The following is a 16855-nucleotide window of genomic DNA, read 5'->3' on the forward strand; positions in this document are numbered from 1 at the left end:
AAGAAAATCTTTTAATATATAATATATTCATTAATCTAAGCTGAAAAACATGGTTTTCTACACAGATGAGAAATCTACTGACAGAATTCAACACCCATTCACAATTCAATAATCAAGGAAGAAGGAATTAAGGGAGACATCTTCAACACGATACAGGCTTTAATCCATTATCTTATTTAATAAATAACAGAGGCATTTCCATTAAGACTAAGAACAATGCAAAAACCCACCATCTCTGCTACTATTCAACACTGAACTAGAGGTATTAGCCAGTTCAAAGAGATAAGAAAAATCAATTATAAGATAGGTAAAGAAGTAAACATTTCTTTTTGCAGATCATATAATAGTACACCTGAAAAACTCCAAAAAATCAATGCTAAAACTAAGTAAAAAATAGAAGAATTTAGTGAAAAAGTAGGATAAAGAATTAACATACAAAAGGAGTTTGGGGTTAACATATACACACTACTGTACATAAAACAGATAATTTTAAAATAATATTGAAAAGTAATAATCAGAGGACTTAATGGCAGAGAAAAATTCTATTTACAATAACAACAACAAAGAAGATTAAATAACCTAGGAATAAATTAAACAATGTATAAAGTCTATATGAAAAAAATGTTTACACGTAACTGCTAAGACCCTGAAGACTGAGCAAACAAAAAGACAGTGGTATTCTTAGCCATGATGATGCTGTATGTGCATGCACGCTCAGTCACTTCAGTTGTGTCCAAGTCTTTGCGATCCCATGGACTGCAGCCCTCCAGGCTCCTCTGTCCATGGGATTTTCCCAGCAAGAATACTGGAATGGATTGCTATGTCCTTCTCCAGGGAATCTTCCTGACCCAGGGATTGAACCCACATCTCTTGCATTGCAGGCAGATTCTTTACCCCTGAGCTACCAGGGAAGACCATGATGATATTAAAAGAAGTCATTTCTTCCTTACTTAATTTACAAATTCAATGCAATACGAGAAATATATATAACAAGTTAAACTATACAGTTAGACAAGTTACACTACAGTTGATACGGAAAAATCAAACATGTAATAATAGCCAGGAAAACAATGAAAAAGGAAAATCACAAGAGGACTAAATTTGTCAGACATTAAAACATACCACCAAGCATCTATAATTAAAGCAGTATGGCAGTAGCACAAGAATAAACAGAGAGACCAGAATAAAAAGCCAAGTTAGACCATATACACACAAAAATTTAATATATAACAAAGGTGACATCTTAAATCACTTAATTACAAATGGACTTCCCAATAAATAATACCAGGAAAATTAGGTAGCCATTTGGAAAAATACAAAATTAGATCCATATCTCACACCACACACAAGAATAAACTTCAAATGAATTAGGAATCTAGATATAAAGGATGAAAACTCAAATAAATTGCTAAAAGAAAACATACATGAGTTGTACTTTAAATTTTCTAAGAATCTAGAGACAATTTTAAAAACTGATAAATTTGACTAAATAAGAATTTTAAAACTGAATAACACAAGTGTTAAAAAGACGAAAGACAACTGAAAAACTAGGGAAATACTTATACGCTGCTGCTGCTGCTGCTAATTCGCTTCAGTCGTGTCTGACTCTGCGACCCCATAGACGGCAGCCCATGAGGCTCCCCCATCCCTGGGATTCTCCAGGCAAGAACACTGAAGCAAGTTGCCATTTCCTTCTCCAATGCATGAAAGTTAAAAGTGAAAGTGAAGTCGCTCAGTCGTCTCCGACTCTTCACAACCCCATGGACTGCAACCTACCAGGCTCCTCCATCCATGGGATTTTCCAGGCAAGAGTACTGGAGTGGGGTGCCATTGCCTACTCCTAACATACGCTACAATAGGTTAATAGTCCTAACATAAAGAACTCTTAAAACAAAGGGAAGAAAACAAAAAAACAGAAAGCAGGAAAAAGACATGAACAGACAATTCACAAAAAAAAGATTAAAATAGCCTCTAAAATATATAAAATGATCAAATTCACTCGTGTTAGAGAAATTCAGGTTAAAACAACACTGAGATACCATTTCTCATCTACTAGATAAGCAAAATTTTTTAAATAACAAAACACTGTGTTACTGAGGATGTGAGGAAACAGGCACTCAGGTACACTGCTGCTGGGAATACAAACTTGTACATTCACTCTGGAGGGAACCTGGGTAACGCCTGACAAAACCACACGCGCTCACTTTTGAGCCCAGCAGTCCATGTCCAGGATACATCCTGGGAATGCATCCCCAGCAATACAAAACTACAGACACACTGCTGCATTCTTCACAGATGTAAAGTACTGGGGGGAAGGCACCTAAATGTCTACATACAGGAAGGTGACTGAATAAACTATGACACATCCAGACAATGGAGTACTGTACAACTGTTGAAAAAAATGAAGATCTCTATGATATGCAGTAATTTCCAAGACACAGTGAAAAGCCAAAAAAACCAAAGTTCAAAAGTACCTATAGATACGCTGTCTCAATGTAAGAACAGAAAGGATACATGAAGATACATGCTTCTGTTCACTGGAACAAAAATACAATAAATCAGAGATTACGGAGGTAGGTTACCTACAGGGAATAGGAGAGAAAGGAGTGCGAAAAACTAGGAAATGGGAGCAGGGTAGCAGGAATAAGGAACAAGTGACACCCCTTGGAATATTTAGTTTTAAATAATTCTGACTCTTAGAACCACAGTAATTTTGAGAGAAATTCAAATGGCATAAAATCATAACAAATGAAACTGTATTAAAAAAGAATAAACCAGGAAACGGACGGGGGAAACGAGGATGGGCAAAGGGAGAAGGAGGAGAAGAAAGCGGAGAGAGGGGAGGGGAAGAACGGGGGCGAGAGAAAGGAAAGGCAGGAGAATAGAGTATCCTGCCTGGACACCATGAGGCTAAAGACGGAGAGAATTAGATACAAAGCCTATTAATACAGTATTTCCCACAGGGGTACACGTTACTAATTCTTAAACTACTTTATGTGTGTAACAGAACAGAACAAATATGCGAACAGAATGTAGGTACTAAAAATTTAAGTTTCTCACTGTTGGAGAAAAAATTACAAAGAAAAGAGAAATGCTAAATAAGCACTGTTGTATTGGACTGGAAATAGTTATCAGTATTATTTTTAATATATGTGTATGTATTTGTGTATGTATGTTATACACACACATATGCATGTATGTACTGGCCTCCTAGCTTTGTCCCCTGAGAGGACCTAGAAGCAGTGATACCCAGTAACAATGATGCCATCTGGTACTCAGTCCCTAAACACTGTTTTCCAATAAAAGGAACCACCGTTCTTAAGGAAAAGTGGACGATTCTAAGACTGGGATAAGGACAAGACAAGATGAGCCTGGGACATTTTCTGGGGTCAGAAATAAGAAAAAAATTCAATTAAAAAAGGGGACTTGCCAAAAGAAGAAAGGACCCAACCAGAAGGAGTTCCTAATGGCCACTGCTGGAACATCTTGAGCAACAAAGCAAATCATGATAGTACTAGATTTGAACTCACATAATAAAACAAATACTAATGCGTCCACACTGACATAAAAAATAACCAAATACAAATGGGGTAAAGTGACCATTCCTCACATGAGAATTTCCATTAATGAGCACGAAGTGAAGTGAAGTGAAGTCGCTCAGTCGTGTCCGACTCTGCAACCCCATGGACCGTAGCCCACCAGCTCCTCCGTCCATGGCATTCTCCAGGCAAGAATACTGGAGTGGGTTGCCATTTCCTTCTCCAATTAATGAGCACAGAAAAGAGAAAACCAGAAATCCCCACCAGGCAAATATCACAGTAGTAAGTGTTGCAGACGGATGTTAAAATAAAAGGGCAAGTTTGAGGAGAAATAGAATTTACATAATCTGCAAGTATCTCCTATAACTACTCAACTGAAGAAAGAAAGACAGTAAATGCAGAACTCATAGTTCACAGTGAAGAAACTCAGCAGATCTCTCTCAAAGTGATTAAGTAATCACCAGTAGTAAGATATACCAAGAGCATAATCCCTAAGATGCTGAGCTGAGAAGGACAACATCATTTTTGCAGTATTTGTCCCCTAGATGCAGAAGTTCAGTCTAATGATGAGAAAACATTGGAAAAACCCAAACTGAGGAACATTCTATAAGATACTTGACCAGTACTTTTCAAAAGTGACATGGTCATGAAAGACTAGGAAAGTGTGAGAAATGTACATATTGAAAGAGACTTTGGAGAAATGATTAATTTCAATGAGGGTTCCTAGACAGGATCCTGAAACAGAAAAAGGAGAGTCAGTTGAAAATTTGGTGAAACTCTAATAATGGCTGTTGTTTAGTCAATAATATTATACCAATGTTAGTTTCCTATTCTTGATAATTATGTTACGGTTATGTGAGCATCAGGGGAAGAAGGTAAGAAGTATAAGGAAACTACTATTTTTGCAAGTCTAAAATCAGAACAAAATAAACGTTTTTTAAGAACAGTAAAGAAGTCTGAGCAAAGTTAGAGGAATTACCCTCAGATAGGAGGAGGAAACCTGTCCCACAGAGGAAAGAATGAAAGAAGGAAGGAACCCACAGAAACAGTGGAAAACGGAAGAAAGCTAGAGGAGTTCATTTTTGCTGCTACTACTTTCAGGAGTTACCATCTGCTCCCGCGCATGAACCAGTAGCACCAAACAGGAAAACATATCCTTATTACACAGCTCAGAAGACCAAATGACAGCTTTAGAATGGGGGCTGCTTACCGGAATGACCACGCCATGGTTAGAAGTTTGCAACTTTCCGAGGCAAGAGGAGATAGAGACAGAGGTAACAACTGAAAATGGCTTGGTGAGGAGGTCTCCACAAAAATCCTGAACTACGCGGTGTGGAGAAGTTGTGGTGAACACATCCATGTCCTGGGATCATGGAACACCCTAACTCACAGGGACAGAAGCTCCTGTTCTCAGAATCACTCCAGATCTTGTCCAATATATCACTTCATCTGGCTATCGATCTGTGTCCTTTACTATGTCCTTTATTATTAATATATAATAAACTGCTAAGTATAAAAAAAAAAACTCCTGGAAGATAGGGAAAGGGGGAATCAAATTTCTGAGAACTACAGAAACAGGTATTATGTCTGTGTTTCATTCATATTATTTAAATGTTCCGACCTTCACAGTTTTTAGAAGTTCATTTGTTCATAACTTTAATAACTGGCAACACTGCGAATGACAAGATTTAAAAATAATGGCATTCACTAAACTTACTGTGACAATCACTTCATGATGCATGTAAATCAAATCATTATGCTGTACACCTTAAGCTTATACAGTGCTTTATGTCAATTATATCTCAAAAAAGCTGGAAGAAAAAATAAAACTTACAATTATGGGGGGGGAAGTGACTTGCAATATGTGCTATTTAAGATATATGTTTTCTGATCTTTACATGAATTTAAAGTTATCTTTAACAGTGATCCTCAAAATGATAAATCATTATTTCAAAACTACCATTAACACTGAAGCTTCACAGGCTGGTTTATACTGGACGCCAAAAATATCTTGTCATCTCTGGGGCTCTACTTCTATAAATTGACCAGAAGTATTCATTACCTGGGAGAAGGCAATGGCACCCCACTCCAGTACTCTTGCCTGGAAAATCCCATGGACAGAGGAGCCTGGTAGGCTGCAGTCCACGGGATCGCTAAGAGTCGGACACAACTGAGCGACTTCACTTTTCACTTTCATGCATTAGAGGAGGAAATGGCAACCCACTCCAGTGTTCTTGCCTAGAGAATCCCAGGGACAGCAGGGCCTGGTGGGCTGCCGTCTATGGGGTCGCACAGAGTCGGACACGACTGAAGCGACTTAGCAGCAGCAGTAGCAGCGTTCATTAACTAATGAGTGTAAGAACCAATGATCTATAAAGTGAATTACTAATTAGCATCTGTAAAAATGTATAATTAATGTTACATAAAGTTTATACTTCATCCCACTGTTCGGAGTTGCTTTTAATTTATTATCACAATCACATTTTGTTTTCTACAAACTGAATAGACCAGTTCTATATCTGGGCTTTCCTGATGGCTCAGCGGTAAAGGACCTGTCCCAATGCAGGAGAGTTTAATGAGGGAGAATTCAATATCCTACAACTGTTAAATGCATTCAGGATCTTTCTCAGGACCCAGGAAAGAGAGGACAGGAAGGCAGAGATTTGCCAGGACCCTGGAAGATAAAAAGAAACACATGACTCCATGGATATCAGATAAGAAAAAAATGCATTTATAATCGCCATAATGCTGAGGACTTAAAGATTTAGAAGTATAATACTAAAGAAAGAAAGTTGAACAGAAATTATAACATGAACATTTCAAATAAAGGTACTCACATATCACAGGGCATCTGAAAAGGTATGCTCAAGGCACAGGAAAGCAAACATAAGCACAGCAGACATAAACAGGATAAACACAGCACAGTGGAAGGAGAATCTACATTTTTGGAATGAAAATAAGTATGCTATTACGGAATCTAAAACAAAATTCACTTGAATAAAATACAAGCCGTCTAAGAAACTTCTTGAATTTTTATGATGAAATATGAGTCTCCAAAGAACTATCTGAAGAGATATTCTTTGTAGATTACATTAGTGAAAAAGTTGGAGAAGTACTGTAAATAATTATGAAGGAATTCTGCTGGAACTCAAGGACAATGCTAGTGAGGTAGGTAACAGAAACTTGAGGGCAATCAGTAGCAAAGCCTGGGCTTGCTTCGTCTGAACTTGCTTTAACTTCTCTAGACAAAGAGTATGTCACTGATTTCAGAGACTGGTTATTGATTAAAAGAGAGTGGCTCTATTTCTTTTGCTCTAGATAGAATCTATGGAAATACATCTATCTTTTTTTGTTCATGGATAAATAAAAGAGAATGGTTAAGATTTGTTTTTATTTCATAATCCAATATTAATCTTCAAGTTGCACTGACTGGTTTACAATAAAAAAATTATAAAGCTAAAAACTTAGTTTTCTTAGTCAAAACTATCTAAAATAGTGTGTAATTTTTTATGACGATAGCTTCCTTAACCTACGAGGAAAATCCTTTTCCCTACAGTCAACACAAATGATGTTGAACTCAAAGTGGTTTACCATACAATACCTTCAAAGTATATTCCACTTTCTTTCATAAGTAGAATAATCAAATAAGATTTAAAAAATCATATATATACGTATTATACTGCTGTCTTTATGTCAACAACTATCTGGTATCTGTAAAAGCTATGTTGTTAGACACTCATTAGTCCTTTTAGGTAGTAATAAATTCAGTTCATGTTGCTCATTAAGATAAACACACAGTCTAGACAATTCAAAAGTAGAAAACTCTGACAAAATATAGTTATTCTCAATTATATATAGTAATGAGAAACAATTTAAAAACCAACGTAACAGAGATTCAACTATTTTCATCCTCATGATTATCACCAACTTCTAACCAAGTGACAAAATTGACAGTTCGGAGAAGTCTTTTTATTTGCCCCATTCAGAGTGTGTTACAGAGAAACTAATGAGAAGTCAAATGGTAAGACTCTCAAAGCTAAATTACTCCCTGAAAAGAAAACTAGTTGTAAATAAACTCTAAATTATTCAGTGTACTGTGGCCTCATTCTTCACAGATGGCTAGCTAAGGTCCAGAACACGAGCAGTGAAGTGAAGCAAGAGAACTGGAGAGTTCCTTTAGTTCTGTTATTAATTCCCAAAACCATATAAAATAAACCCCTCAATATTCACAGGTAATTTTTTCAATGGGAAAAAGCTCAGAGAAAATAATCTAAGAAACAGTTCAGTTCAGTCGCTCAGGCATGTCCGACTCTTTGTGACCCCATGAACCACAACACGCCAGGCCTCCCTGTCCAACACCAACTCCCGGAGTTCACCCAAACCCATGTCCATCGAGTCGGTGATGCCATCCAACCATCTCATGCTCTGTCATCCCCTTCTCCTCCTGCCCTCCATCTTTCCCAGCATCAGGGTACAGCTTAGTAATATAGATACAGATGGCTATATAGAAATAGACAGATATGTGTCTTTACACGAATCAGTGCATATTTCTTAGAAGCAACCCTAGCAACGGTGAGCACACACAGTGCCCAGATCTTGGTTTCTAATACCATTCTCCAATAAAGGGCACCGGAGCTCCCTGGAGAAATGGCTGTTTCTAGGACTGGGGCAGGATATATACAAGATGAGCCTGGAGCATCTCGTACTGCTGGAAAGGAAGAATGTGCTTTTTTCAAAAACCCCACCAGAACAGAACAACAAAAAAAAACTCAAAAGAATATAAGAACTAACTGAAAAATCTTCTAAAGGCCAAAGCTGGAACAATCTGAGCAACAAAATTAATAAATACTGGATTATATACTATATTACCGTATAAAGTAAGATTGGATTTTATGCAAAGTATAAAATATCCAAGAATCAATCAATACTGATGTAAATAAATGATTGAATAAATAAATATGAGAAAAGAGGCAAATCTCCTTTGCAGAAAAATCCCCCAAATTTATATACATACCACTGTGAAGAAGGTAGAGCATAATACCCCACACATTAAGAGTGCGTTTCATATAATGACTTTCTTCTAAAAAGTACAATATACAAAGAGGGGGGCAACTTTACAGTGTACAGAGCTGACACTGTCAAAAGCCAGGTGATCAAAGTTAACATCAACAATGGTAGGCAGATTGACACCATCTTCTCTTGATCCAAGAACTGCACTTCACCTCAGTGGTCTTTCTCCCCAAGACACGTTACCCGGTTGAATAATGAGAAAAGAATCACACAAACCCCAGCTGAGGCACAATCTACAATCACCCGCTCCTGTATCCTTGCCTGGAGAATCCCATGGACAGTGGAGCCTGGCAGGCCATGGTCCACGGGGTCGCAGAGTCGGACACGACTGAAGCGACTGAGCACGCGGCACTACAACCACCTGACCTGATATCCTCAAAACTATCACCCTGTCATCAAAAACAAGGCGTCCTTGCAAGAAACTGCTAAGAGGACACACGGCAACTAAACTGTGGATTTATTCCAGGGTGGAGTCCTGCGAGAGAAGCAGCACGTTAGGAGAAAACTGAGGCATCTCCACACACATCAGTTGCTGCTGCTGCTAAGTCGCTTCAGTCGTGTCTGACTCTGTGCGACCCCATAGACGGCAGCCCACCAGGCTTCCCCGTACCTGGGATTCTCCAGGCAAGAACAATGGAGTGGGTTGCCATTTCCTTCTCCAATGCATGAAAGTGAAGAGAGAAAGTGAAGTCGCTCAGTCGTGTCCGACTCTGGCGACCCCATGGACTGCAGCCCACCAGGCTCCTCCGTCCATGGGACCCTCCAGGCAAGAGTACTGGAGTGGGGTGCCATTGCCTTCTCCGACACACATCAGTTAATGATGTGTAAATACTGGTTCACCAATTGCGACAAATGTGCCATACTAATGTAATATGTTAATAATGTGGGAAACTGGGAATAGTGTACGTAGGAATCTGTACACTATTTCTACAATAATTGTTAGTCTAAAACTATTCTAAAATAAGAATTTATTATAAAATAATCAAAGAATATTGTGCTATAGTATTCTTATTATATAATATGTACTGTTTTGTTAGTATTAATACAAACTTATGCTATTAAAATAGTTTATTTTCATGCACTTGGAAAAAACAATATAACTGGCAATTTAACTGTTATATTTATAAATGCTGCTGTTGCTAAGTCACTTCAGTCATGTCCGACTCTGTGCGACCCCATAGACGGCAGCCTACCAGGCTCCGCCGTCCCTGGGATTCTCCAGGCAAGAGCACTGGAGTGGGCTGCCATTTCCTTCTCCAGTTTATGAAAGTGAAAAGTGAAAGTGAAGTCGCTCAGTTGTATCCAACTCTTAGTGACCTCATGGACTGCAGCCCACCAGGCTCCTCCATCCATGGGATTTTCTAGGCAAGAGTACGGGACTGGGGTGCCATCGCCTTCTCCATATTTATAAATATTTATATTTAAAATCCTATATTACAAAACTCCATAAACTGAAATCTTTCATACTATCAACTTGGAAATTCAATCAATATTTAGGTGTCAGGAACTGAGACAGGTCCGGGGGAGTCAGTGAGCCAAAAAAAAGACGTGGTCCCTGTCTGCATGGAAATGGAGAGAGTGGAACAGAAAGACAACCATACAATCATACATATAAACGTCAACTGCAACTGTGATAAGTGTACGATGTTACTGTCTCAGGTTAGATTAGGGAGCTTAGATCATGTCCTAAAGAAGCAAAACTTCAGTTGAGGTGTGAAGGATAGTTGGAAGCCAACAAGTAAAACGAAAGTAAAGAACGAGTGGTCTAGACAGGGAGAAAAGCACGTGCCAAAGCCGTGCAATGCAAGAGCAAGACGAGTGCAAAGGACTGGTGAAGGCCAGCACTCGTGAAATGAAGAGTTACGGCTGGAGGGCTAGGTGCTGTTACAGAGTTTTGTTTTTACCCCAAAAGCAATGAGAAGCCATAAAAAGATTGGGAGGGAGGAGGGAAGAGCTGACAATCAGATGTGTTTTCAAAATAAATCACTGTGCCTTTAGGATGGATACTGGATTAGAGATGATCTGAAGAGGTGGGTAAACAAGAAAGAAGGCTCCTGTAGAAATTTCAAGCGAGATTATGGTAACAAAGTAAAGTGGTTGTAGTGGAAATGGGAAACACTAGACAGGTTTAAGAGATATTTAGAAAATAAGACTAATAAAAACTTGTTGACAGACTGGACCTATCAGGGAGAGGAGTGAATAAGGTTCACTCCTACTTTCCTGAATTTTCCAACTGGTAAGATAATGGAGTCATTCACTAAAATAAAAAACAAAGAAAGAAGAAAAAACATATTGGGGCGGGGGTTGGGAGTGAGGGAGAGACCAGTTTAGTTTCAGACCTTGTATATGAGATATCTTTAATATAGTCCAGAGAGGTGCTAACTTAAAGTAAGATATACAGATCTAGAGCTCAGAGGAGATAGAAAACACTCACATCCTTAGAAAAGCTGACATCTTTATCCTAGAAAAGCAGCTAACCATAATCCCCAAACATCCAAGGAAAATATTAGACTCTGACCATCTGGATTTAGTTAAAACAAAAAGCTGAGAAAAAACACGGCAGTAATATCTCACCAGCTAAAACAAAAACTACACAACATGCGAAACAGATATTTTAAAAAATCTTATTTCAATGGTATATTTATTATGTCACCAACCATATAGTATTTTAAAGTTTTAGTTGCTGCTGCTGCTAAGTCGCTTCAGTCGTGTCCGACTCTGTGCAACCCCAGAGATGGCAGCCCACCAGGCTCCCCCATCCCTGGGATTCTCCAGGCAAGACTACTGGAGTGGGTTGCCATTTCCTTCTCCAATGAATGAAAGTGAAAAATGAAAGTGAAGTCGCTCAGTCCTGCCTGACTCTTAGTGACCCCATGGACTACAGCCTACCAGGCTCCTCCATCCATGGGATTTTCCAGGCAAGAGTACTGGAGTGGGGTGCCATTGCCTTCTCCGAAAGTTTTAGCAGGGCTGGGTAATAAAGTGGAGACTACCCATCCTATTTTATCTTAACTAATTTAAACAGCCACATGTGGCAAGTGGCTACTCTGTCAGAGAGCAGCAGTTTAGAGCTTTCTCATGAATTTCATCCAATCCCCAACATCTACTTTGCGAATTAACTGACAGCAGGTGTGAGGGACAGAGGGATTAAAGAAGTAGAAGCTTCCATTCCATTTGCTCATTATCTGAATTTTTATTTCAAGAACATATCTTAGTTGTCATGCTGAAAATATGCTTAATTTTAAAAGTAAGTAATACACTGTACAGAAAAATGAGGAAATACAGAAAAACAAAAATAATCTATAAACATACCTTTAAGAAACATTCTACAATTTACATTCAGTCAAACATGAAGAGGATCTATATTTTTAGCCCTTTTGTTAGAAGGACACCAATGGCTCCAGTTACTCTGAGTTCTCTTCTCCCCCATCCCCATCCCAACATGTTGGAAATCCTATGAGAAAGCCATCGGCTCTAGAACTCCACTTCAAGGCTGCCAAATATAAACACTTAATAGTCCTCTTGCTTTTCTCCCTTTCACCACCATCACCCTCTGCCACCAATGTCTCACACTTTAACTAGAAACCACAATGTCACAAAATCATTTAGTCACTACAGTGATAAAGAGTACAAGCTTTGGAGTCAAGCAACTTTGTGAGTCTCCTTTAATTCGTCCAATTAGTTGGACTAATTACTTCTACTGGTTTCTACACCTGTTTCTTTATTTAACAGAAAATAAGAAATTCCTAAAACATATAAAGCATCTATAAAGCATAATGCCTAGCCCGTTATGGACTTCCACATCCTGGTGCTATCCTAGACACTCAATGCAGAGCTCTGAAACAAAACACAGAGCCATCCTAGAGGTTATATCCCCTGGCTTAACCCCAGGGACTCTTTCTACCTGGAATGTGAATCCATCCCTTATCAGGTATTTTACAAAGTACTTTATCAGAATACCATATTCCTCTTCTCTTGGACAAAGCTTTTCCAACCAACGTGCCAAGAACGAATTATGGATGTGCTGAAATAATGACCCCCCCCACTCCCTGGCCCCCTCAGCTTTCAGGGAACCAGGGAGTCTGCCATACAAATAATCGTTTTATGTGTGCCACGACGCAGAGAAGTTTGGAAACCTTGCTCTAACACTATCTCACGTTGGCAGAACATTGGAGCTGGCAGCTTCCTTCCTCTAGCTGACTTGGGTCTCGCCACCAACTCTGTCATTCTCACGATTCTGCTTCAAAGACAGCCGTGCCACAGTTCTCCCAAAGGACCAAAAAGAATCAAGCCTGGATGTCAAGGAGCTGTGAGTCCAGCGCCACACAGATACACAAAAAATGAAACAAAACTCTCAGGTGACAATATGGCAGAGATGCTACCAAATTTTCACAAAACATCTGAGCAATTTCCAGCAATACCTGCCTATAACTATTTCAAGGCAAAAGTTTAGAAGTAATGGAGGAAAGATGAAAGAGAAAGTCACAAAGGAAAGAGAAAACGAAAATGTGTGCTTTTGTAGAGAACAGCTGAGGATTTGTAAGAGCTATTCAGTGGCTTCCATGACTGGCAAAGTTAGGAGACACTAAAGAGGACAAGAGTATTTTCAAGTTCCTTTGTTTTATAGTCTTTTTTTTTCATACTTCCTAGAACTAATGCTGGTGAATATCTGACTTTTAGACCGTTATAGTCCCTAAGTCATCGTCGTCCATATTTTGTGGAACTACTCTCTCCAGTCTGTACATATATCATTAGTTTTTCATCCATAACCATATTCTCTTAAATTCCCTATTAAATTTACTTACTCCATCCTCAATTTATTCCTTATCCCATCCCAAATTCATCATTCTGGAATGTGTTTACACCTCCAGACTCTTACAATGCTAAGTCTATTACTTAAAGCCTTTATTTTCACATTTTCCACTCCTCATATGTCATCTCACACACTCACACACACACAGATTTGTATCTACCCCATAGGAAAACTATCAAATGACACTCCATAGGCCTCCTCCAAATTCATTTCTTTTTGTCATACTTTTTGATATGACATGAAATCAGGTGTTCAATTATTGAAAATTAATAAAGGAAGAGACCTTCTTAATGTCTGAGAGAAAATCAGGTGAGATACCTCCAACTTGTACCAAAGATGTAAAGAAAATATGCTAGAAGCACTGGAGTAGTAGTTGTCTGGATTCAGTAGCTCAGTCTGGATTCAGATAACCCAGGTTCAATCCTGGCTCCACCAGTGTAGTTCTGAGCAGATTAGCTTCAGTTTATCATTTAGTTCCAATTTCTTTATCTGTGTGTGTGTGCTCACTCAGTCGTGCCAGACTCTTTGTAACTCCATGGACCGTGCAGGCGGGCTCTACCCATGGAATTCTCCAGGCAGAAATACTGGTGTGGATTGCCATGCCCTCTTCCAGGGGATCTTCCTGACCTTGGGATTGTGTCTATTGCGTCTCCTGCACTGCCAGGCGGATTATTTACCCCTGCACTACCTGAGAAGCCCTTCTTAATCTACAGAAATGAAAAGCTCAGCCGAGTTATAAGGCTGCTTTGAGGGTGGGATGAGGCAAGGAGATCACACAAAGCACCCAGCACAATGCCGGCCCACAGCACGCAGACAGACGTTACGGCGTCAGATATCAGTCTTCTGGCTTCCTCATTGCCTTAGAAGGAAACTAATTTAGCATGGTTGATTTTTTTAATAAAGATTATGTTTTCTGTCACACCCCCCCTACTCCGCAAAGTAAGGATGCTAGATAGAGGGAAAATTAATTTTTGAGCAGAAGACGCTGGTCACTCTGTATGGACTATGATAAGCTGTATAGTTCTCTTCAAGTTTAAACATTCTATAAAATAGGCGTCAAACATTTTAGAAGGTCAACCCTTGATCAACAAACACCATCAAATCAGCAAATTTCAATATGCACTCTAAACTTACATTAAGTTTGGAAGGATACTAACTTATTCACAAAAGAGAATTATCATTATTCTTAATCTAGAGGTAATATGGAGAGAAAAGAGATGTCAAGATGAGCAGCAACATGCCAAAGACTTAGGGACCACACCACTGAAACATGCTTTGCCCTTTCTAAATAAGCTGAAGGCCAAAGTAGATAACCTTAAGTGAAAAATAAGAAAATGAAAAAAAAAAAAAGAAAATGAAAACAAAGTACAGTAGAAGTTTAAACTTTTACTCTGAGCTGTACCCAGTGGGTTGGTGATATTTAATATGTATTCAATAATCATAAATGTATCAATTTATAAATCCACTGGATCTCTACAACATTGGCCACCAAGAGCTATCCCTAAAAAGAAACCTCAAAACCACAAATCAGGAACTAAATAAGTAGGCAGCCTTACTTCCTTCTCTAGGTCTAGGAAGGAATTTAGAAACACTGAAATTCTAAAGTACCTAGAGATTTCATCACTATAAAGCTAGAATCTCTGCATTCTACTCTCCATGGTGCCCAAACTAGCTATGTAGAGTTTGAAAACAAAAAAAAAGCTCCACACACACACACACAAAAAAGTTTTCATTAACTTCAAGAAGACACTGCCTTAAGGAGTGGTTTTTAATCTACTGGAGGTTATATATCTCATTTAAGAATTTTCTTCAGAGGAGAGAAAATGTACTGAAACAAAACTTTGCCCATAATTTCGGGGGTGGGGATGAGGAAGTCCCCTGAAAGTCACAGACCATGGACTCCCTAAGGCATGACCCAGGATTTAGGCAAACTAATTTATCAATCTGAAAAAGAAGGAAAGTAACTGAGGCAGAGATTTTAATCCAAAAAATAAAATAAGATTAGAAATATTTGCTGTTTTCTCAGCTAAGGAGTGTTAGACCTGGTGGCTGGGAGGGAGGGTTGAGCAAGGAAAAAACAAAAGTGGGATTAAAACAGTACTGACCTGTAATCTGTTGTCTTCAAATCGAAAGAGCAGCAATAAAACAGCCAACTCCTGCAGCCTTAACCCAGGAAGGATTTAACATAACCAATTCTTGTGCACATTCCCACACCAGTGAGGTTAATTAAACAGCAAAGGGGAACACACGAACACCTGCCACTTTTGCAGCCGAAAGCACAAGTTTAACAAAAGTCCTTCAAATCTTCCATCTTTTTCTTCCTTAAGAACCGACTCAGAGAAATTACATGTTTTAATCCAGGAGAAAAGGAAGGGAGGGGGACAAATCCTAAAAGGGGGTTGGTTAAAAGGATGTGCAGGAAGTGGAAACTACAAACTTTTTGAGATCAAAGGGCTCAAGAGGGCGGATAAGAACATAAAGGAAGTAATAATAAAATAAAGTAAAAGGGGAAAGCGTCTAGAAACTGTTCTTAAAACAACAACAACAAAAACCTCTTTCCTTTTTCCTAGACACGTAAACAGTAGTTAACTTGGCAAAGAGGAACGGACGAGACGACAGCACAACTTCCTTCCCAAACTCCAACATTCCTTGGACGTCCTCTCCAGCACAGTCAGGCTTGGGACATTTCCTAGGCAAGGCTCCTCCCTGCACCACAGCCTGAGGAACCTCTAGCAGGGACTATCGCTGCGGGAGAGGGGAAGTGGCGGATGCAGGGAAAGAAAATCAGCAATACAGGCTGGACACCAAACCGGAGGGTGGCCCACTCGGAGACTCAGTCGAAAAGACCCGGATCCTGCAATCCCTTTCCCCACTCAATGCGTTCACAACCCGGAGGGTGCCGCCCTGGGAGGGCCGGTCCTACCGCTTCACCCGGCTGTTTCGGGGGCACACTCAGGGTGACAAGAGGGACGAAGGGGTAGAAATTCAAGGCCGAGTACCTGGGTAGAGAGAGATGGCACACACAGTCTAAGGACAGAAGTGCCCTGTGAAAGTACGGAACAGCGAACCCCGGAGGCAACGTGTCCGGCCGGGCAACCAGCTCCAAGCAGCCTTCCCCCGCCTCCTTCCCAGCCGGCCAGCTCCGCCCTCACCTGTCTGCAGGGAAGCCGGCAGCACTCACGTCGAGGATTATCCTTGCCTCTGCTCCCTGAAGTAGCCTCAGCCCTGGCCAGAAGTGAGCGGAAACGCGACTTGTGCCTGTTCCTTCTTCCCCTCCCGCCACGCACCTCGGCTCCTCCGGGGCGGGGAGCAACTCCAACTGTCACAGCCTCACACTGACCAACCTCCGAATCTACTCAGACCGGCAGCCTCTCCACCGGCGGCCTACAGCTCCTGCACCCGGAGCGGCAGAGCCGGAAGTGAGGGGACCGGA

General features: G+C 39.9%; 1 protein-coding gene across 38 annotated transcripts in view; it reads right to left on the minus strand.

The window, feature by feature from the left end:
* The window catches only part of ARFIP1 (ARF interacting protein 1), a 140156-nt gene extending 123325 nt beyond the window's left edge, over positions 1 to 16831 (minus strand). For 22 of the 38 annotated variants that reach the window (XM_086346296.1, XM_086346294.1, XM_086346293.1 and 19 more), the window contains exon 1: positions 16575 to 16831. The gene's annotated coding sequence lies outside the window, so the exon portion shown is untranslated. Of the gene's footprint in view, positions 1 to 16421; positions 16552 to 16574 lie in introns of those variants that run through there. The other 16 variants (XM_086346297.1, XM_086346295.1, XM_086346278.1 and 13 more) reach the window with 2 other exon arrangements.
* Between the last annotated feature and the right edge of the window lie 24 nt (positions 16832 to 16855).

Source organism: Bos grunniens, chromosome 17, assembly GCF_055505025.1.
Source record: "Bos grunniens cultivar Pamir isolate PY7600 chromosome 17, Bosgru_T2T1.0, whole genome shotgun sequence".
In the NCBI taxonomy this organism is placed as follows: domain Eukaryota; kingdom Metazoa; phylum Chordata; class Mammalia; order Artiodactyla; family Bovidae; genus Bos; species Bos grunniens.